Below are 22,753 nucleotides of genomic sequence, written 5' to 3'. Positions count from 1 at the left end.
CTTACATGCACATTTATGATTTTAAAACGTGGGCAAATATGACTTGCAGACCTACATCCTAGATGTGCACACAACATTCAATCTTCATTAGAGATAAAACATAATTGCACACATTCGTACTATAATATAGCTGTACTGTGACACATACATATGATACATACTCCTGAACTACAAATTGCTCAACACGGTAGTTTTGGGACTGTCCATAAAAAGAGAATTATTAACCCACATCGCAAACTCTGTCCTTCTTCATAGCATTGTTGACGGCTCAGGTTGACACCCACCTAATATCTAACACAAGCCCCGCCCCTGAGTCCTTATTGGTCATAGCTTCCTGACATTTTCTTCCGGGTACAAAGACAGGGACTGAGAGAAGATCTCCAAGTGGGTGAGGCTGTAATCATGATTATATCTGTTGTTATTATTAGACTGCTGGTCGTTAATGCACGATGTTGTTAATTCTTATTTCAGCATTGTATTTTTTGAGACGCTCTTCTTCCAGCAAACACTCTCGAGTGTGAATTCTACTACTACACTCCCCTATTTATGGCATTGTTAAATTAAAATACCCTCTTCTGTCTTTTTGTGTGAGCATTTTATACATAGAAAACTACTGACGACCGCTACATCTTATTATCCGGTTGGACGTATTATGAAATGGATAGAAGCAGGGGTGCAAGAAATAAATGCAGGTCCCGTATGAGGACAATTTAATTTTTAGAATTATCCTATCTTCTTTTTCTGCAACCTTTTTAGTATTACAAAAATGATCAACACTTAACAAAACGGATTGTATAATTAAATAATTGCCACAAAATGTAATTCTCTGTAGAAATTAATACATAAATCCTTCACTTCATTTTAGACCCATAGCAAATATGTGTGACAAGCTGGGGTCATGGGTCATGTTGCAGATTTGTGTCCTGCACTGAAAACTTGATTGAACAGATCATTTGTGTTGCCCATTTTTGTCCCTAGCATCTATTTAATTGTCATGTAAAGATGCAGGGTCCATTAAGTAGTATAAATCAACAAGATTGCCTTTTTGTGGTGTAAGTTATGTGATGTTAAATACTTTGGTGTCAAAAAAGACAAAAGTATCATAGGAGTGATACCTTTTATTGGCTAACCCAAAACAAAATATATTTACTAGCTTTCAGAGCACAGAGGCCCCTTCATCAGGCAAGTTTACAACTAAACTGAATGACTGAGAAAAAGGCACAATATTTAAGAGCTGATACATCAAGAATTTGGTACAGGGGGGGGGGGGGATACATCATTAAGATAAGCTAAAGTAATAAAAAGAAGGTTTTCATTATGGAAGGAAGAGTAAACGTCCTACAAGTTCAGAGGTCTGCACTCTGCTGTGGGGTGTGAAGTGTGTCCATGTAATGGGTCATAGATCCAGGTGTTAAGAGTCCTTTCATCAATGACTGGAATGTTCTTATCAGCTTGAATGCCCCTATTTTTCTCTCCCTGTCATTTTTAAAAGACCTTTAAGTATTAGGACTTTTAAATCTGTCATACTGTGTCCTGGTCCAGAGAAGTGTTTACCCACGGGGGTGTCCAGAGTATTCTTTATTGTGTGGCTGTGTAAATTCATCCTGGATTGCGGTTTCTGCTTGGTCTCTCCAATGTAAATTCCCTTAAGGCACCTTGTACACTGTATCATGTACACCACATTGGAGGATGTATACATAAGAATGTGTCAGTGATTGTATAGTCCCGTTGTGTGTTGGGTATGTGGACTGTGTTTGTTGGTAAGACATGGGTGTAGATTTTGCATTTTTTGTTTTTGCAAGGGAAGGTGCCAGTCTCTGATGGTGATGGGAGGGCACTTCTAAGGAAGAGATTTCTTAAGTTGGGAGGCTGTTTGTATGAAAGGAGAGTAAAATCTGCAAATATTTCCTTCAGTCTGTTGTCTTTCTGAAATATGGGTTGAAGGTCAGCAGCAATTTTCCCCCAGATTTTCATGTGGGGATTGTAAGTGACCACAAGGGGCACCTTGCTGTTAACCTTCTGTTTGTAATCCAGGAGGCTACTCCTTGGGATCCTTGTAGCCTTGTGGATCTGTTCATCTATAACTATTGGATGGTATCCTTGTTGTAGGAATGTATTTCTCAGTGATAGCATGTGTAGTCTTCTGTCTTCACTGTCTGAACAAATCTGAATGTATCTCAGATCATGGCTGTAAATGATGGACTTCTTTATGTGTACTGGGTGAAAGCTGTTCCATCTCGGATATGCTGGGCGGCCTGTAGGTTTATGATAGAGCTAGTGTCGGACTGGGGCATTAAAGGCCCACCGGGGGACTGCAACGCTAGGGGCCCACCAGAGGGGTTGTGGCCAGCCATCATAGAGGCAAGACCTGACACTAAAGGGGGGAGTGGTGAGCTAGCTCCATAGTGTAGTAAATAAAGAATGCAGTGTTTATATAAACAGTACACAGTCTTGACCTGCCCCCTATATTGGGCAGAACAGTCACCAAAAATCGGGATTGTCCCACTAGACCAGGCTTGGCTAACCTGTGGCACTCCAGTTGTTGTGAAACTATAAACCCCAGCATGCTTTGCCAATATATAGCAGCTTATTGATGGAAGGGTATGCTGGGACTTGTAGTTTCACAACACCTAGAGTGCCACAGGTTAGCCAAGCCTGCACTAGACTCAAAACATTTGACAGACTGTCCTACCTGTTCTTGTCACTTTTACCACCTGCGGCTACTGATTTCTTTAGTTGCGGCTTGTCTGATCCTAGAATGTTCGGGGCACTATTTGGAAAAAATAATGGGTACATTTAGAAAATTCCAACCAGCCCCGGCGTTAAATCAATAGTATTCCCATTTAACAAGCCTATTTCCCTCCCTCCAGACAGTCCCTGCAATAAATTAATCGCATTTATGTATAATAAATATACCTATTTCCTGCAACTGTCAATGCCATTAAATAATTTATATTCACATTTAAAAAATAGACCTCATGCTCCTCAAACTCAGCCCCACATTCAATTAATAGCCCCCAAACCACCCTATCTTAAATTAATAGTCCCTACTATAAAATTAAATTGCTCCACCTTCACCCTACAAACAAAATAGCTCCCATTATTTAGCCACCACCTACCACACACAAATTACATTTCCACAAATCCGCTGTGCCATCACACACATATTACTGTGCCCCTTCATCACAATGCTGTGCCTCTTTATGATCGCACTGCGCACTCCATGCTGCTTTTGCTCCCCCCTTCTCCTGGCCACCCTTCATCACCCTCTGCCATGCTGCTTTGGCCCCCCTTCACACTCTGCCATGCTGTCTGTGCTCCCCCTTTTCGCTCTCTGCCATGCTGTCTGTGCTCCCCCTTTTCACACTCTGCCGTGCTCCCCCTTTTCACACTCTGCCATGCTCCCCCCTTGCTTCCGTTCCTTCACTTGCTTTTTCTATTGGCTTCTTTCTTCTCTTATCTTCTGTCTTATTCCCGACTCCTCTCTGCAGCGCTCCTCACTGAACGTCGGGCGTCATGCCCCACATTCAGTGCGAATGGAGCAGAGAGGAGTCGGGGAGCGCCGCGGTCACGTAAGTATTCTTTTTTTTTTTTTTGCTCCCCCCACCAACGAATAGGGGAGCGATCAGGGTCGGGGCCTACCAGGGGATAGCCCGGTCCCCCAGTGGCCCAGTCCGACCCTGTAGAGTGATGTTTGTATAGTATTGTTTTTATTGTATAGGGTCATATCCATGAAATGTAGCTGAGATCGTGATTAGTTAAGAGCGAGCCTAATGGTTGGGTGAAATGTGTTGAAGTTTTTATGGAAAGTCAGCAGCTCATCTTCAGAGCCAGTCCAGATTATCTATGAGTTTTTATGCAATTGTAATATGGTTATTATATGCATTTAGAAAGTAACATTTTGTATTGACACATTAAGGTTCATCCATGAAATTGCAGAAGTGTAAATCTGCAAAGCTCTGTCATTGCACTTTTTAGTGGCAGGCACTCATATTTGCAAGCTAAGATGGGGGTGCAAACTTTGTATTGGCATATGGGAGAAGTTGGCCAGCTTGGTGGATGGTTCCTTGCTGAATGCGGATAATGAGCACCTACTTTTGCACCCACATGCAATAACCCAATTTTGTTTTGTGGGATGGGATTATTTAAATTAAATAATGGGGTGGAAAGGGCACATACACCCTGCTTTTTTTTTCCCCACTAAAAGATCTGATATTTCCATTTCATCTGAGGGGGCGGAGATTGGGTCTCACCATACTTTTAATGGCACACATTTTGTACTCTCTAATTGCATGTTTGCAGAAACGCCCATTTTATACTTTGACCAATGTAATGAAAACATTCAAACACAAGAAAGTGGCACATAATAAAGGTAGTCCTAGGGGCAGATTCAATTCAGAAAATATCTGCATGAGGTGAGTCTGGAGCGGTTGTGAGACAACCTGCGTGGATATTTTCTGACAGAAGTAATGCTGATTTTTACTTGCGCCCCATAATGGTGCGAGCAAAAATGTGTATTACTTTTTATCGTAGTAACGGTAATAAAGCACTCAGAACATCACAGCCAATTGCATCTACCGCCTAATGTTCCCACTCATGATTAATTTAAGCTAAACTGAGTAGTGTTTTAGGGGGAATAATGTAACAGATGAAATTAATGAAAGATGTAGTCTTAAATTGGCAATAAATTGGAATCTGATGTGACTTTTTAAGGAAAAAAAAGATATAATTTAATGAAGTTTTTTACAGAAAGAAAAATAAACAGAAAGATGAAATCTAAGGGAGAGGGGACAAAAAGGAAAAAGGGCAACAGGAGGAAGGGATGAGAATACTAAGAATCAAACAACTGCTTAAAACATAGCAGGAAACAAAGTCAACAAAACAGTATTGCATAACTAAACGAGTGCATCACAGATATCCAGAATCGTAAAACATCCAATAGATATCAGACAGCTGAGGAGCAGTGTGCAAAAGAAGGAAGGTGAGGACAGGAAGGAAAGTTAGTAGAAGAAGAGAGGAAGGGGATGTCGGATGTCTAGATCGGTTCTATCAACACACATAGCTAATGGTCCACCATGTAGAATACAGAAGTAAAAACTTAGATGCTCATGTGGAGGAAAAGGTTAAATAGCGGCCTTGTTATAAGATAGCCTGAAATTGAACAGGTCGTCATGGAGTATTTTTGTGATGAACTCACATTGATAAGTTTGTCAAATTCTATTAATAACTGCAGGGAAATCAGGCTGTTTCCAGTTTACTGCTATTGCGCACTTAGCGGCAAAAGAATGTGTCCATTCAGAGCCGACGTATACTTGACAGTGTCCGGGAGGAAACTGTGTAAAAGGGAGTAAGATGGACAGTTAGGTATGTGAGGTTGCGGATTAGGTCATGAATACAGCTCCAGAAACTCAAAATCTTATGGCAGGTTCACCAAATATGACTAAAAGATCTATCTTGACAGCTATTTCTCCAACAAGATTTGGAAGAATGAGGATAGATCGCATGTAGGCAGATGGGGTCAAGTACTATCTATAAAGCAGTTTCTGAGTCTTTTTTTTAGTATGAACTTCCAGTAGAATAGACTAGAGAATTTAAAAAGGTGGTTAGGGAATTTGCATAAAGTGCTGGAATTTCAGGGATTGCTTGGTTCAGAGGTTTGGTGGTTAGGTAAATGTCTTGTTTGAGGTGGGGAACTTCACTGAGTGTGTGCAGCCTCTAATGTTAAATGGGAGCAAATAATGTTCAAGGAAGAGAGGCGTAGATCTTAGGCAAAACAGAGTTGGGGATATTTTGAGACAAATGAAGAGATGTACGATTATGTAGTTTTGTGAATGGTTTTGTATTACTGATTCAGTAAAGTACAGGCAAGCTATGTAGAGACTGGCAGAGTTGAGCAGCAGTAGAGGAAAGTTTTGTGAGGAAAATTAATTTAGCTGCTGCATTAAAAATAGATTGTAGGACCTCTGTCGCTCCCAAGCGACATTTGACAGAGAATTATCCCGTCTAAGTGAAGAAGTTGAGTCTTTCAAAGAAAAACAAGAGGACTCCGTTCTCGACGTAATAATATTTGAGTCCGTAACGTGATCGAAGATATTTCACCATCTGAAATTCAGCCGTTTCTCAAAGGCCTCTTTCTACATCTACTCCCAGATCTATCAGATTCTGACTGCATGATGGACTGTGCGCACCGCGCCCTCAGAGCCAGACCAGCTTCTGACCAACCCCCACGCGATATAATCGTGCGCTTTCACTACTTCCACATCAAAGAACGTATTCTAGCTTCCACAAGGAATTCCACTTCAATCTCCTTTAGAGACATGGACATACAATTTTTTCAAGACCTTGCCCCCTCTACTATTCAAAAAAGAAAAGCCCTTCAACCCGTCACCTTGATTTTATGCCAGCATAATATTCGCTACCGCTGGGGGTTTCCCTTTCAGCTTCAAATCTTTGCGGCAAACACCACTCATCATGTCAAAACCCTAGACCAAGGCCAGGAAATACTAGCCAAGTTGAACACTCTTCCCGACTCCAGATCACTATCCAACTCCATGTCAAGACAAGACCGATCACCACCTCCAACCCCTGAGTGGTCTAAGGTTTCTCGACGTTGCGGTCGAGTCGATTCTCCAGCCTGAAATGTTTAAATGTTCTAATATAATTTATTTTATTGTTTCCTATGCTCATTAGTCCGGAGGTGTCTATCGCAGAAGGTCTCACCTTGCAGAACTTTCTCTTCTAATTGCAATCTACCCATTTCAGTTGTCTCTTTTACTTTTTATTCTATTTTCATTTTGCACCTCAATACGGACATCGGCTTTAATATAACCTTTTTGTCAATAATTTTAGTCAAATAGATGTTTTTATTCCAAACATCTCATAGTCATCAGTTTGGAATCTCCTGTTCTTGGTTAGAAATCATAATTGCTGTTGTTATTATATTTTACGGTATTACCTACATACCTTAAACAAAAGTTCTCTTGTTTTGTACCATTGTATTGTATTAATATAGAACGTGCCTCGGCTCATATCACCCTCCCCCTCATTTTTTTTTTTCTTTCCTTCCCTTTCCCATCTTCATTCCCCTCCTTGTCCCCCCCTCCCTCCCCCTCCCTCTGCTGCACAACTTATCTATGCATCTGGATAACCTACGGAAGTGAATACCTCTCTAATAACCGCATCCAGTTTATTAGACAGAGCTATAGACTCAGGTAGCAAGCCTGATTAGATGTTTCCACACCACCCCCCAGGCTCCCTATATGACTTTTGTTTAGCTATACTATGTTTAATGACATTACGTCTGGATCCCTCCTGGATCCCACCGTTAAAGGATTTCTGCCCAATTGGCCTATTATTTTCTTTTTCTTCCTTTTCTCTCTTTCTCCTTTCTCTTTTAGTGGCTTTCTCTTTTCTCTCCTCCCTTCTTCCTTTCTCCCCATCCCCCTTTTCCCCATTTAAAGGTCCCTGGTCCTACCCCTCTTTCTGTTACAGCTCCCAGATGAGTTATTTAACAGCGAATACATCGTTTTGGCCTCCATGACCCTGAAACTCCTCTCGATTAACGCCAGCAGCCTCAACTCCCCTCGCAAACGCACAATAGTCCTTGGAGCCTGCAGAAGGGAAAAATCGGACATAGTCTTCCTTCAGGAGACTCGCTTCACAGGTACACACACACAACTCCAGGGTAAGCAGTTCTCCCAGACTTTTTTTGCCTCAGCTAACTGTAAAATGGGGGGTGGGAGTAGCGATTCTTATCCATAATAAGGTTCCATTTCAGCTTTCTTCCACATATTCTGACCCGGAAGGTCGTTTTCTATTAGTTATGGGCACACTTTGCTCCTACCCGATCTCATTGGCCGTTACCTATGCCCCAAACCAAGGTCAAGCTCAGTTCTTCCCAACATTATTTCGGCACATTGAGCGATTGGCCCAGGGTCACATTGTAGTAGGTGGTGACTTTAATGTTGATTTAGACCCACTCCCCGATAGGTCCTCCATCTCCCCTCGCGGTCTCCCCACGCCCTCTTGTAAAGCTTCCTCCGTCTTGTCTGCCTTCTTGCTATTACACCACTCTCTGCATGGCACCTGGCGTTTAAAAAATTCCACTGCGAGAGATTATACGCATTACTCTGCTCCCCATCAGATATACTCCCGCATTGACATGATCCATGTTTCCCAGTCTTTAATACCCCTAACCACTCAAGCGAGCATCGTCCCATTCTCATGGACTGATCATGCGGGTGTAAACATCCTTCTCGACCTCCTCCACCATTATGCTTGCCCCTATAGATGGCGTCTAGATGATTCTCTGCTTTTAAACATTTCCTCCTTCATGGACATTAAATCAGCTATATCTGATTATTTCCAAGAAAACGCCTCTCAGGAATTGGCGCCTGGTGTTATATGGGAAGCTCACAAAGCCACCATTCGTGGGCGACTCATAAGTGTTGCTTCACAGGTAAAGCAAAAAGCCGCCCTAGAAGTCTCTTCATTAGAACAACGTATCTCCACTCTTCTGACTCAGCATAAACTGGTCCCTGATCCCTCTCTATTAACACAAATTAACTCTTTAAAGGGCCAGCTTAATACCCTTCGAAGAGCGGCTTCCATATTACAGAAGCTTCAGCAACGCTTTTATGACAAGGCGGACTCATTGTTAGCTCGGAAGCTCCATCAGAGGCGTTCCTGAGGAGTTATTGACAAACTCCATAAAATCCCACTAATTCAATAACATACGAGCCACTTGAAATTGTTAAGGAATTTGGAGACTTCTATGCATCTTTTTATAACCTTCCTGACTCCCCACCCTGGGGGGACCTCCTATCTGATACTCTGGAGTCGTACCTAACTAGTACCCCCCTCCTACATCTCTCTCACTCTCAGCTCACTAGCTTAAATGAGGACATCACTGCAAATGACGTTAAATTAGCTATAAAATTCCTTAAACCCGCCTCTGCTCCTGGTCCGGATGGTTTTTCAGCACAGTATTACAAAAAGTTTGCTGTGGACCTTGTTCCTCACTTAACACTCTTTTATAACCAAATTCTGGAGGGGGCATCCTTTGACTCTGCCACTAGTCTTGCCAATATTGCGGTCATTCCAAAACCCGGGAAGGACCCTCTCCATTGTGAGGGATATAGACCCATTTCTCTCCTTAACGTAGACCTCAAGCTTTACGCTAAAATCTTTTCCACCAGACTTAACCCCCTGCTCCCAAAACTGGTCCACCCGGACCAAAGGGGCTTCATCCCAGGGAGACAGACCCCCAACAACACTAGAAGGTCCATCGACTTGATCCATTCCATCCATAGTGGAAAATTGCCCTCCCTTATGATGGCTTTGGATGCGGAAAAAGCATGTGACCGTATCTCTTGGACATTTATGCGGGAGGGGGGGGTCCTCGAATCAATGGGCTTTTCTGGCAGATTTCTGACTGGTATTTTGTCTCTCTATTGAAACCTTCTGCTACGGTGTCGGTCAATGGCCTAACGTCCAAACCATTTACAATCTCCAATGGCACCCGCCAGGGATGCCCCCTTTCCCCATTGATCTTCGCCCTTATAATTGAGCCACTAGCAGTCAGAATTCGTTGCAACCAATCCATCTCCGCTATAAAGGTCGGTTCTACGGAAAGCAAAATTGCTCTGTACGCAGATGATGTCCTCATTAGCATGTCTAACCCCTTTGCTTCCCTTCCCCTCCCCTTCTCTCTGAACTAGATACTTATGGGCACTTCTCAGGCTATAAAATTAACCTTGCCAAAACTGAAACGTTAGATTTTTATATTACTAAAACAGATAAGATAATCCTGGATCAAAAACATTCCCATTTACTTGGCACCGTCATAAAATAAAGTGCTTGGGCGTCTTTCTGACCAAAAATCTCTACCATCTATTCCAAGCTAACTTCCCCATACCCTATCCCAAGTTAAGAAAGATTTTAGCACCTGGTCCCACCAATTTATTTCCTGGATAGGCCGCATAAACTCAGTTAAAATTAATATCCTCCCTAGACTATTATATATATCTTTTTTAAACCCTCCCTATCTGAATTCCCCCCTATGTATTTAAGTTCCTTCAATTTGACTCATCTAAATTTATTTGGGCAGGTAGACGTCCACGAGTATGACTCAGGGTTCTGCAGAGGTCCTCGCGGGGTGGTGGTCTAGGTATACCTAACTTTAAAAAATATCTAGCGGCCAAACTCGCTCAATGTGTCTTATGGAACGGTCCTACTTCTGCTAGGGTCTGAGTGACATTAGAGGCTGAGAGTCTGGGGATGCTTACTCCTGCCTCCCTTCTGTGGATTCCAAGGGCACGTTGCCCCAAAAAAGCTCTGACTCATCCCATAATCTCCCTCTCTCTAGCTATATGGGACTCGTCCATCAGGATCTACGGTCTCTCCCCGCATCCATCACCAATAATCCCTCTTTTTAATAATTCAGATTTCCCTCCAGGTTTGCACCATCCCTCGTTCTTTCCATGGCACTCGCGAGGCATTTGTTCCCTAAATGACCATAGCTCGTAGCGTATCATTTCCCCAATTCGCAGACATTCAAGCTACACTTGGCCTGCCCACAGGGATAATTTACCAATACTTGCAAATTCGTAATTTACACACCACCACCAAATCACGCCTTACCTCTCGACCTCTCACAACAATCGAGACATTGTGCCTGCACCAGGCATCAACGTCAGGTCTTATATCTAATATCTACTCTGAATTAATCGCTCCCTCTACTCCTCCTCGAAACCCTCATGAGTTGGCATGGGAACATGATCTGGGCTCTCCTCTTGATACGGAGGAGTGGTCGGAAATTAGGGACAATGCTGCCTCCAGCTCAATTTGTGTCCGAGTTAAGGAAAATGTTTACAAACTCCTCTTCCGGTGGTACTTTGTTCCTACCCGACTACAAAAGATACTGCCCGATTCCTCCGATAGATGTTGGCGTCTATGCTCTGGCACAGGCTCTTTCTTACACATATGGTGGGACTGTCTGAAAATAATCTCCTTCTGGCGTGAAATTAAATCTTTGATAGAAATGTTGATCCAAATTCCCTTACAACTTGACCCTAAATTTTTCCTTCTACCCCTCAGGTTTTCCATGGCTACTAGGCATCAAAATAAACTTGCGCGTCACGTTATTTCAGCGGCCACATGCCAAATTGCTATGGATTGGAAGCAGGTTGCCCCCCCCCCCTTCATTTTCCGCTGTAACTAATAGGATCTGGCAAACGTATAGAATGGAATACATGACTAGCATTATATGAAACACGGCCAAATCATTTAACAAGGTCTGGGACCCTTGGATGTCTTACTTCCAATACCGCTCCCCTTTTACTTAATCATACCCGCTACCCATTTGCAACCCCTCCCCCTCCTGACTCACTGCTTCTGATTCAAGAGTGATCTCTCCCACACCTCCCCTTCTCCTCCTTCACCTGTCTTCTTCTCATTTACCTTCCTTTATTTCTTTCTTCTTCTTTTCTTTCCTTTCTTCTCTTTTAAATATAAAAATATACCGGTCTTTATTTTAGAGAATCGGACCTATTTTCTCTTCGGCACTCGGAGAGCTCTGCTCCATTATTCTAAGTATTGATTATATTTTGTATGATATAACATGTATCCGTATTGCATTGTTGATTCTTTATGACCGTCAATAAACACTTGGTTTAAAAAAAATATATAAAAATAAATTTTAGGGGGAGTCTGGTTAGGGGAATACCAGTAAAAAGGGAATTGCAATGTGGGAGAGTGCAAGAAGTAACCACATACTGGTTATACTGAAATCTAACTGATCTTAACAGTTTTCAAACAGAACTAGTATAGACAGAGAGGAGCAGAGGTCCTAGGACCAAGCATTGTGTTTCTACAATTGATAGAGGAAGCACCAGGGAGGTGGATCAAGAGAAATAAACACTGAAGGGGCAGTTTGATTAGTAAGATGAGAACCAGGACAGGACAGTGTCCTGAAAACCTAGAAAATACAGCCTTTCTATGAGAATAGTGGTGTCAAAATCATTAGAGAGGTCAAGGAGAATTAGAAGTGAGTAATGGCCTAAAAGTTTTGCAGTGAAATCATTGACCACCTTAGTCAGTGTAGTCTCTGGAATGTTGGGAATGAAACCCTGATTGAAGAGGGTCCAATTGGTTGTCTGAGAAAAGGAGGCTTGAGAGGTGAGAGTAGGGAAGCCTTTCAAGAACTTTGGAAAGGATGAGAGTTTTCAGAATGGGATAATACCCACATCCTTAACTAACTAATAATGAACAGATACCAGTAGAGGGAGAGATTACAGATGTTGGGTAAGGCTGGGATGAGCACAGGAGACAGTAAATTATTAATTTATGAAGAAGATAGGGCCAAGTGAACAGGTAGTAGAGTGGGATCAGAGAAAGAAGGTAGAAACTTTGGGGTATTTACTAAAGATTAGATTTGCAAAATTGCATGTTCTTTATCCTTTATATGTACAGTTTGGAAAGAGATTTACTAAAGGCCAACCACACATGAAATAGCATGTTTTAAAAGCACATGGTTCTAAATCGCCATCCCGATTTTTTTTTTCAAATGACAAATGTACAAATCGTTAGAGGTATGAGGATGAGATTTGCAGAACCGCATGTAAAAACGCTAGATAACAAGGTAGGGGTTTTTTTTGCTTGTTTTTTTTAAGCTATCTTGCCTGTCCAATAAAAACCCCCCAATAAGGTAAGTATTTATTAGTTAGAAAACAATGATGGGGCATTATTAATTTATTATTTTATTATGGGACCAATAACATTTGATTTATAATGGGGAAACTAAGATTTTATTCTGGAGACAACACTTCTTTTTCATGTTTGGGGCACAATTTATAGTATTTGTCATCTGGTAGTATAGAGATTAGACAGATTAAGAGATAAAAAAAATCAGCAATAATTCAAATGTACAGTCATGACCAAAAGTTTTGAGAATGACACAAATATTATTTTTCACAAAGTCTGCTGCCTCAGTTTTTATTATGGCAATTTGCATATAGTCCAGAATGTCATGAAGAGTAATCAGATGAATTGCAATTAATTTTAAAGTCCCTCTTTGCCATGACAATAGACTTTATCCCCAAAACAACATTTCCACTGCATTTCAGCTCTGCTACAAAGAGACCAGCTGATATCAGGTCAGTGATTCTCTCATTAACACAGTTGAGAGTGTTGACGAAGACAAGGCTGGAGATCACTCTGTCATGCTGATTGAGTTAGAATAACAGACTGAAATCTTTAAAAGAAGGGTGGTTTTTGAAATCCTTGTTTGTCTTCTGTTAACCATGGTTACGTGCAAGGAAACCCGTGCAGTCATCATTGCTTTGCACAAAAAGGGCTTCACAGGCAAAGATACTGCTGCTAATAAGATTGGACCAAAATCATCCATTTATCGGATCATCTAGAACTTCAAAGAGAGAGGTTCAATAGTTGTGAAGAAGGCTTCAGGGCGCCTAAGAACGTCCAGCAAGCGCCAGGACTTTCTCCTAAAGTTGGTTCAGCTGCGGGATCGGGGCACCACCAATGCAGAGCTTGCTCAGGAATGGCAGCAAGCCTGTGTTAGTGCATCTGCACACACAGTGAGGTGAAGACTTTTGGAGGATGGCCTGGTGTCAAGAAGGCCAGCAAAGAAGCCACGTCTCTCTAGGAAAAACATCAGGAACAGACTGATATTCTGCAAAAGGTACAGGGATTGGACTGCTGAGGACTGGGGTAAAGTAATTTTCTCTAATGAATCTGCTTTCAGATTGTTTGGGGCATCTGGATAAATGCTTGTCCAGAAAAGGAAAAGTGAGCACTACCTGTGTTATGCCAACAGTAAAGCATTCTGAGACCATTCATGTGTGGATCACAAATAAAAGAGGAGTTGGCGCTATAGGATATAGCATATAGAATACCTTAAAAAAATCCTAAACATTCGAAAGATAATGTCACTACTTCATATATTAAAAGTTCCCGATAAAATATAAGGATTCTTCTTTAGTAGTCCCCGTTGTTCATACTTCCCAGATGGATATACCTGAAAGAAATATAAAACCGACATAGCACAGTCTGTATGTTCCAATCACATATAAACACAAATATAGGACCCTTTACTAGCCCGTGTTCTGAATATATATCCACAAAAACACCACGTGATGGAGAAGACTCTTCTTAACCCCTCATGGGTATGCACTTACTAGAGAACACTGGAAATAAAGCGTGTAAAATCACTTCCAATCTTCATTTCTGGTCTTTATTCCATAAAACATAACTCCACTCCGTCATAATGATGGTAAAAAGAGAAAGAAGACTTCATAGTGTAAAATCCTCACAAGGATCTTAGGAAAAATGAGAATATTATCATCAAGCTGGCGGATAAAGGAGGGAGTGTAGTGGTACAGGACAAACAGAAGTACCAACAAGAGCTTGAAAGACAATTAGGGGATGAAGAAACATATAAAAAATTAAGAGGAGATCCATCTGAAAGGATTAGTAAAAAATTGCTTTTGTATGTGGATAAGTTTCTTTCAAAGGGTGTTATTAATCAGGAAATTAAGGAATTTATTGTTATCCAGAATCCGTACATTCTGGTCATATATACCCTTCCAAAGGTCCATAAGGATGCCACATGTCCCCCGGGAAGACCTATAGTAGCGGGAACTGATTCTATCACCTCCTACTTGTCCCAAGTGCTAGATAGTTATCTTCAGATACATATGTCCTTCATAAGATCGTATCTAAAAGATATCCTCAACATTTTGAGGAAATTAGAAGGTATTACATGGGAAAACACATATACATTAGTGACCGCGGACGTCAGTTCCTTATATACTATTATAAACCACGAGCATGGTATTGAAGCTGTGGAGTATTTTTTAAATGCTTCAAATGTTAATAAGGATGAACAGGACTTTATTAAAGAGGGTATAGAACTGATACTGAAGAACAATTTCTTCTGGTACGGGGATTGCTTTTATTTGCAATTGCAAGGAACGCCCATGGGAACCAGGTTTGCCCCCAGTTATGCTAACATCTTTATGGGGTGGTGGAAAGAAAATTACATCTGGAATGACCCCACCATGGGGGCGAACCTGGTTTCCTGGCACCGTTTCATAGACGACATTCTGTTCATTTTGGAGAGGGGATAATGCTTCTTTATTGAGTTTTTGTGAGAAGCTGAATGATAACCCCCTTAATATTAAATTGACCTTTAATATAAGTCAACAAGAGGTAAACTCCCTGGATTTAAATATTTATATCCAGGAAGGCAAGATCTTTACCAAAAATTATCACAAACCCACCGATGCCAACTCTTTTATACCTATTAACAGTAACCATTATGCTAGATGGTAAGATAACATCCCGTTAGGCCAATTTCAAAGGGTCAGGCGAAACTGCACAGATGTTAACACCTTCCAGTTGCAGGCAGAAATATTGAAAAATCAGTTTCTAGAAAAAGGATACCACAAAGAAGATTTGGATAAAGTATTGACTAAGGTTTCGAATATAGAAAGAGAAGAACTAATGATTCCTAAGATAAGAAATCAAAAAGCCCAATTATATCAGGGAGAGTACAATTTGCCTTTTATAACAGAATATAATACTGAATATAAGGAAGTGGAAGAAATTATTAGGCGCCATTGGTCGATTTTGAGAAATGATGAAGACTTGAAGTATTTTATTCATGATCGACCCAGGTTCATTTATAGAAAGGCCCCTACTTTGAGGAACCTGTTGGTCAAGAGCACTATTACCAAACCACCAAAGAATTCTTTAAAAAACAAGGGGTTCTTTAGATGTGGGTTATGTGCAGCATGTCAACACACCAAATGTCTGTCTAAAAATATTATGGAGGTGAAATCCAATTCTAGTGGATATATTTACAAGATAGAATATTTTATTACCTGCGACACCAAAAACTGCATATACCTTGTGGAGTGTATATGCGGTCAACAATATATAGGAAGAACAGGGAGGAAATTGAAGGAAAGATGGACCGAACATGTTAGAAATATTAAAAAAGGTCAGGAAAATTATTAATTGTCTTCTCATGTAAAAAATCTACATCAATGTAATATTGGTTCTATTAAAATGTTCTGTGGTTTAAAAAAAGTTGTGGGACATTGGCGCAAAAAGGAATCTGTCAGTGATTGAGCAAAGGCAGAAATGAAAATGATCTATACCATGGGTACTTTGGTCCCAAACGGCCTTAATGCCGACTTTGAATTGAAGTGGTTTTTAGGATGACATTTAATTATGCCAGTTCCTTTTATATTTTCCCTCTCTGTGTCAGATTATTAAAAGTGGAGTCATACTATGGGGGATTTAATTTTTATATTTTTTATTTATTTTTTTATTATTTTTTCATTTTAATGTCTAGTTTTTTTTATAGGTAGATATGACAGGCTCTACCACCTATTAGATAAGTGTACTTGTGAAGTATTTTTTTATATAGATATTTCCTTCGGTATTTGTGTGGAGGTATATGTTATTTATGTCTATATCGCAATATGTAACATATGACCAAAAGTGGGATTTCCTTCTTTGATTTGGTCATGATAGGAGTGCCATGAGAGTCTGTGATTTTATGTAAATGCATATGAAGGTATCCGGAAGATGCACACTATTGGTTTAAGCATCGTATAAAGGACATCACTATGCCTGGATAAAGATTTTTTAATCGAAACGCATCGGCAGACGTAAGTGAGTGACGTCAGGCGCTCCACTGGGGAATCCATGTGTGGAAACTTCAGCTCTCTCCGGACAGCGTGCAGTGCGGAAGTGTTACCCGGGACATCTACGGCTGATTGTGTATTACCATCTACCACGCTTGTCTGTAAAGACTGAAGGGTAAGGGTCCACCTTTTTCCTTTGTAGTGGTGTCTGACTTTTGAGATCGTCTATGGATGTTATCTATATGTGAATTTTACCGATAAGCTTGAAATAAATGTTTGTGAGGATTTTACACTATGAAGTCTTCTTTCTCCTTTTACCATCATTATGACGGAGTGGAGTTCTGTTTGATGGAATAAAGACCAGAAATGATTGGAAGTGATTTTACACGCTTTATTTCCAGTGTTCTCTAGTAAGTGCATACCCATGAGGGGTTAAGAAGAGTCTTCTCCATCACGTGGTGTTTTTGTGGATATATATTCAGAACATGGGCTAGTAAAGGGTCCTATATATGTGTTTATATGTGATTGGAACATACAGGCTGTGCTATGTCTGTTTTATATTTCTTTACATGTATATCCATCTGGGAAGTATGAACAACGGGGACTACTAAAGAAGAATCCTTATATTTTATCGGGAACTTTTAATATATGAAGTAGTGACATTATCTTTTGAATGTTTACGATTTTTTTAAGGTATTCTATATGCTATATCCTATAGCGCCAACTTCTCTTATATTTGTGGTTGACATATATTTGTTTGAGTATTCATAGGGGATTGCGTACCATAAGTGGAGAGGCTGCTTTTGGATAGACCGCGCAGATAGACTTCAGTGATTGGTTCATTCATGTGTGGAGTTGCTTTTCAGCCAAGGGAGTGGGCTAAGAACACAGCCATGAATAAAGAATGGTACCAAAACATCCTCCAAGAGCAATTTCTCCCAACCAGCCAAGAACAGTTTGGTGACGAACAGTGCCTTTACCAGCAGGATGGAGCACCTTGCCAGCACCATGGCCAGGAAACTCTCCAGACCTTAATCCCACTGCGAACTTCTGCTCAATGCTCAAGGGGCAGGTGGACAAACAAAAACCCACAAATTCTGACAAATTTCAAGCATTAATTAGGCAAGAATGGGTGGCCATCAGTCAGCATGTGGCCCATAATTTGATTGAAAGCATGCCAGGGTATACCATAGTAATATCTGACAAAAAGTTCTAAAAACATTGAAGCAGAAAACTTTGTGAAAACCAATATTTGTGTAATTCTCAAAACTTTTGGCCATGACTTAAACTGTATTTGAACACCACTTATCTTTTTAACAGTGCAGTTTTAATCAGTGCTGACAGCGCTGATGCCAGTAGACATTGAGGTAAGAGGAGGTAGTGACAATAAATCTTGCCTCACTTGTGTCACAGCTCCGACACAGTTGGCATTCATTTCCCTTACAGAGCTGGTTAAGGCATTTAATGTCCCAATAATTTGCATTAAGTAGCTGTCCATCCTCTCAAGGACATTAGCTATTCTGGTTTGTGTATTTGTTTTTTTTTGATACCTTAATTCACATTGTGATTGTATAGTAATTTTACTCCTTTGCCTGCTTCGGGCCTCCATAAATTCTTGTTGGATGCGGCTTAAAGCATCCACAGCACTTTAAATTTAGATTACATGGTCTGGTATTGGGGGAGTAGTTGTTTCTTCCTCAGCCTGCTCACTTTTATCAGCTGGAGCAGGTTATGCTGATTCCATATCCACAAAATAAAGAGTTGTTATTGTGTCCTCATTTTCTGGGTGAGGGGTCCTTCTTGTTGTTGCGTCTAGACTCTCTGGCCATTGTGTTGCCATGATGGGCCTATAAATGGAAACATACAGTGTTGGCCTGATTAATTAAGGCATGCGAAACAAACCTAAATTGTATTTTCTTTATTTTAAACGCATGTAATTTGGTCAAACATACGTCCATATTCAACTACAAACGGATATGAATAAATGTCTCTTGTTGAATATGGCTCTAGTTTTGTTCTGCTCAAGCACATGACATATGTTGTATAAGTCCAACAGGCATGTGGAAAAAACAGTCCCAAAAGAAGACAGAGAAAAAAAAAAGTATTCTGTTATTGTCACCTGTTAAAAATTCTTTTTTTTTTTCACAAAGTTTGAACATTGGAGCACTCCAGTCCTTTAATCTAAAAAGTATAGATTCAAACTAATCTTTATTTTTAACCTATTCAAAAGCACTCATAGGTACAATTTTGATAGGCAAATTATCTTACAAACAAAATAAGTGAAGAGAAGGAAAAATAAAAAATGATTATTATCTTGGTTGCTATTGTCACGATATAAAAGCCACCCCTCTAATTAGGATTTTTCTATAATTATGAGCTTCTAGTATTGATGTAGAATGTAATATTACCCAATACCAATTGCCTATAGGGATTTTATGTGTATATGAAAAAGGTGAGGCGTAAAATGCTCTGCATACATAGAAAGCACTTATCTGGAGAGATATAATATTTATCTATATATAAGACAGTTTAAGTAATATGTATTCAAGTTGTAATCTATTTATCATTCTGTCCATATATTGTATAAGATATCTCCAGATTATTCCATGATGCATTCAATTGTTTATAGGTAACATATATATGCGCATGCTAGTAAAGTTTGACCACTGTCAGAGTATTTGTAGTAGGGATAGAAGTTGTATTTCTCCCTTTCTCTTAGTGTCTTAGACTAGCTTAAGTGCCTATCATCTGTGCTTAATCAGATTACTGCTAATAGTTTCTGCATCTAACACACAGAGATATTCCCAGACTAGTGCTCTGCACTGCTAGCTAGTGTCCTGGGAATGCTAAGCCTGATGCCTATTATTAAATGAGCTAGTGGTCTGATCTAAATATCAGTTTCACAAATATGAGCATGCATACATTCTCACATACACGCAACTGTTTATCGGAAGGCTGTCTTATATTTCTTATTTAATTAGACTTACTGTCTCTCCCATTTCAGAGCGGCAATACTTCGCAAGCAAAATCCCCCACACTTCACGGCTTAGTCATGGCAATTCCCATGACTAAGCCGTACAGGGGAAACATACGTCGGGTTGTACGTCATGTGAAGTGACGTTAGACCCGAAAGTGTGTGGGGGATTGCTTATTTTGCTTTTAAGATAATTTGCCTATCAATAATTGTCAAGAAATGGGGGGCTACTGGACTGAGAACTTTTTATTCATCACTCGTTTCTAATGGTTTAATGTACTTTTTACTCCTTTATCCAGTCTAAGTATATACACCTGAGCATCGATGTATTATGTGTATTATTATTTCATGTTATTCGGTACATTTTGCCCTTGCTATTTCCTGCAATATTGTATTATTAGAAATAGAAAGAATATTGCCATATTGTGTGAAAATAACAGGACAGCAGAAGTCATTTTGCTTCTGTTGGCTAAAGTAATTACCATTTGTCTCAAATGCCCTTTGTTATGAGGTGTGGCGTAGACCTGGTTTGTAATCAGAACAATGTCTGAGTAACTTGACATAGCTAGCTGGCAGCCCATGTTCAGTACCTAGGGTCAACAGGTAATCTTGAGAGGTAATTAGGTTACAACTTCTAGATGATATGCAATGTGCCTCCTCAGTAATATACTGGCTGAAATAGCATTGGGAAATTTATTAATATGCATCAATATAAATGTTATTATATCAAAATATATTACAGACTCAGATTGTGTAATGTTGCAGATACTATGTGTTAAATGTCTTGTTGTTTCACGCAAGCGTAAAGTGTCATTCCTTGATGTTATATTATAAACCCTTAGTTTAGTGTATTCAGCCAAATAGCTAATTTAGTCAAGCTATTCTATTGTATAATCAAGGTAAAAGGGACTGTATGTCTAACAGCTAAAGTGTCCACTAAGAGACCCCTGCTGTAAGGGGGAGGATTAAGACATTTGACCCTACTGCCTTTGTATAAAACGAAGAATATAGGGAGAGGATAATGCCAAGAGAGCTATTCTAGCTGGAGGATCCTGTTGTACAAGACCTCAACGAAAAGGACTCTGGGCCAGACATTGTGGTGCCGCTGGAGGAAACCCTACCAGGAAAGGGTCTGTGTGAGCCAGTAACCCAGGCTGGGCGACACCTTAACTGTCTAGCTAATCGGTAGTGGTAATATTGCGAGAGGATAAGACTCTGAAAGAGACTGAGATTATTATTTTGGAGTGCTGACTGCAAGAGGCTGCTGGAAGATACATGCTACCATTTACCCTGTGTCTTCTCAACGGTGTTGTGCTGTCGTCATAAAGCATTATTTTTTATATATTCTGGTCTATCCGAGTGAGTTGAATCCCACAGAGGGTAACTGTCATCCCAGCTAAGGGTGGTATCCTCACAATAATGTACCTATGAGTGGTTTTTCGTAATTTACAAATAAAGATTAGTTTTAATCTATACTTTTTGGATTAAGGACTGGAGTGTTTCAATGTTCAACCTTTGTCTCTTTTAAATGATTCCCTATATGTTGAAAGAAGAACACCCTCACAATTGATAAATATTAATTTGTAAATGTGACCAGTGAGGATGGTCCATAACCTAGTGCAGAGCCAAACTTTTTTGTCTTATATTCCTGTACTTGTTAGCATGTTTTCATTGATGTTTACACATTTATCATGCTTTATTAATGTTTAAAACAAAGGAAGAAATATATACAGTACCTATATTTATGGGCATTTGTGGGAATAAGTACAGAGAAGTTGGCAGAGGGTGTGGGAAAGGAATTGAGTGTGTTTTTTGCTCATAGCAGAGGATACCATTCATATTGGATCTTGCCAGAGAAGAAAGAGTAGCTAGAGCTACAGTGTGATTAAGATGTGTAGAAATTGGAAGGGAGGTTGTTGCAGAGTGGTGTAAAGTTTTTGAAAAGTAACAGACATACTGAAGGTATGGGGGCGGTTTGGATAAATTGCTGGAGGAGAGGCAGGTAATCAAGTGCTGGTCTGAAAGACATAAAGGTGTATTAAATAATTCAGAAACTGTACAAAGTCTGGAGATAACAAGGGGAAGGCCATCGAATTGAGTAGAAGAATGAGTCCACTGAGAGAAACCGAGGGAGGATGTTGGAGAGTGTAGTTTAGAGCCAGAAAGAGAATGTGAATTGTCAATTGGGCTGTTGAAAAGATAAATAGGATGGTGGGGATGTTAGAAGATAAGAAAGTAGCTAGCCAGGTAGGGAAATGTTCAAGGAATTGGAGGGGGTGATTGAGGGTGATAAATTGATCACAGCAATATGTAGAGAGAAGGGGTTGAAAATCCTGATAGTATGTACTTCAATAGATAGACATGTAAGTGATGGAAGAGCTGGTAAACCTGTGAATGGGGCGAGTAGGAGTAGCTTGGGGCGAGTGGGAGTCCAACCTCGCCGCCTTGTCTTTTTCCTGGCGTGGAGGTGTGGGTGAAGTAAAGACCACCAAGTGAATCCTCTGCAGATGAAGCACTGTCTGCTTGTGGGAGCCATGTTTCTGCTTAGAAGGTTAAGATTATCTGTCTGTCTGAGATAAGGGTTACTTTGTTACAGAATGTGCATTCCATCAGCCACATTTTAAGTTATTTTGATTTTGAAAGTGATGGTAAACAGATGGTAAATTTTGAGTTTTGCAGGATTTCCATAGTGTTTTGAATCAGAGTGAAGTGTATGGGACATATACAGGAGGGAAGGGGGAACTGAATTTGATGATATATCACTAGTTTCTATAAGAAGAATGACTAAAAGGTAGATGATTGTAAGATTTAAGTTTTTTTATTTTGTACAGACAGGTGGAATAATTGCAGTGGACTATGAAAACAGGAGTGATGATCATGAGAGTTTATTAAAGAGGGGTAGCAAGAGCAATATATAGATAAAGGGATGTGATTTGGGGGGTGTTAAGGATGTTGTAATGATAATTCCATAGTAAGAAAGGCAGTTGTTAAGCATTGTGGATTGAATAGGGGTTTGAGCACGAGTGATAAGGGACCAAGAAAAATAAACAAAAGGAATCCATCAGAAATAAAACCAGCAAACTACATTGTTGTGACTGCAGTTTCT

General features: G+C 40.2%; 1 protein-coding gene across 3 annotated transcripts in view; it reads left to right on the top strand.

Annotated features, from left to right (window-relative positions):
• Nucleotides 1–285: 285 nt before the first annotated feature.
• Nucleotides 286–22,753, top strand: part of SMIM29 (small integral membrane protein 29) — a 38,193-nt gene continuing 15,725 nt past the window's right edge. The window contains exons 1-2 of one of the 3 annotated variants that reach the window (XM_075195735.1): nt 312–388; nt 16,604–16,848. The gene's annotated coding sequence lies outside the window, so the exon portion shown is untranslated. Of the gene's footprint in view, nt 389–16,603; nt 16,849–22,753 lie in introns of all 3 variants that reach the window. The other 2 variants (XM_075195734.1, XM_075195736.1) reach the window with 2 other exon arrangements.

Source organism: Mixophyes fleayi, chromosome 2, assembly GCF_038048845.1.
Source record: "Mixophyes fleayi isolate aMixFle1 chromosome 2, aMixFle1.hap1, whole genome shotgun sequence".
NCBI lineage: Eukaryota > Metazoa > Chordata > Amphibia > Anura > Limnodynastidae > Mixophyes > Mixophyes fleayi.
This window is presented reverse-complemented; position numbering and strand designations above follow the sequence as displayed.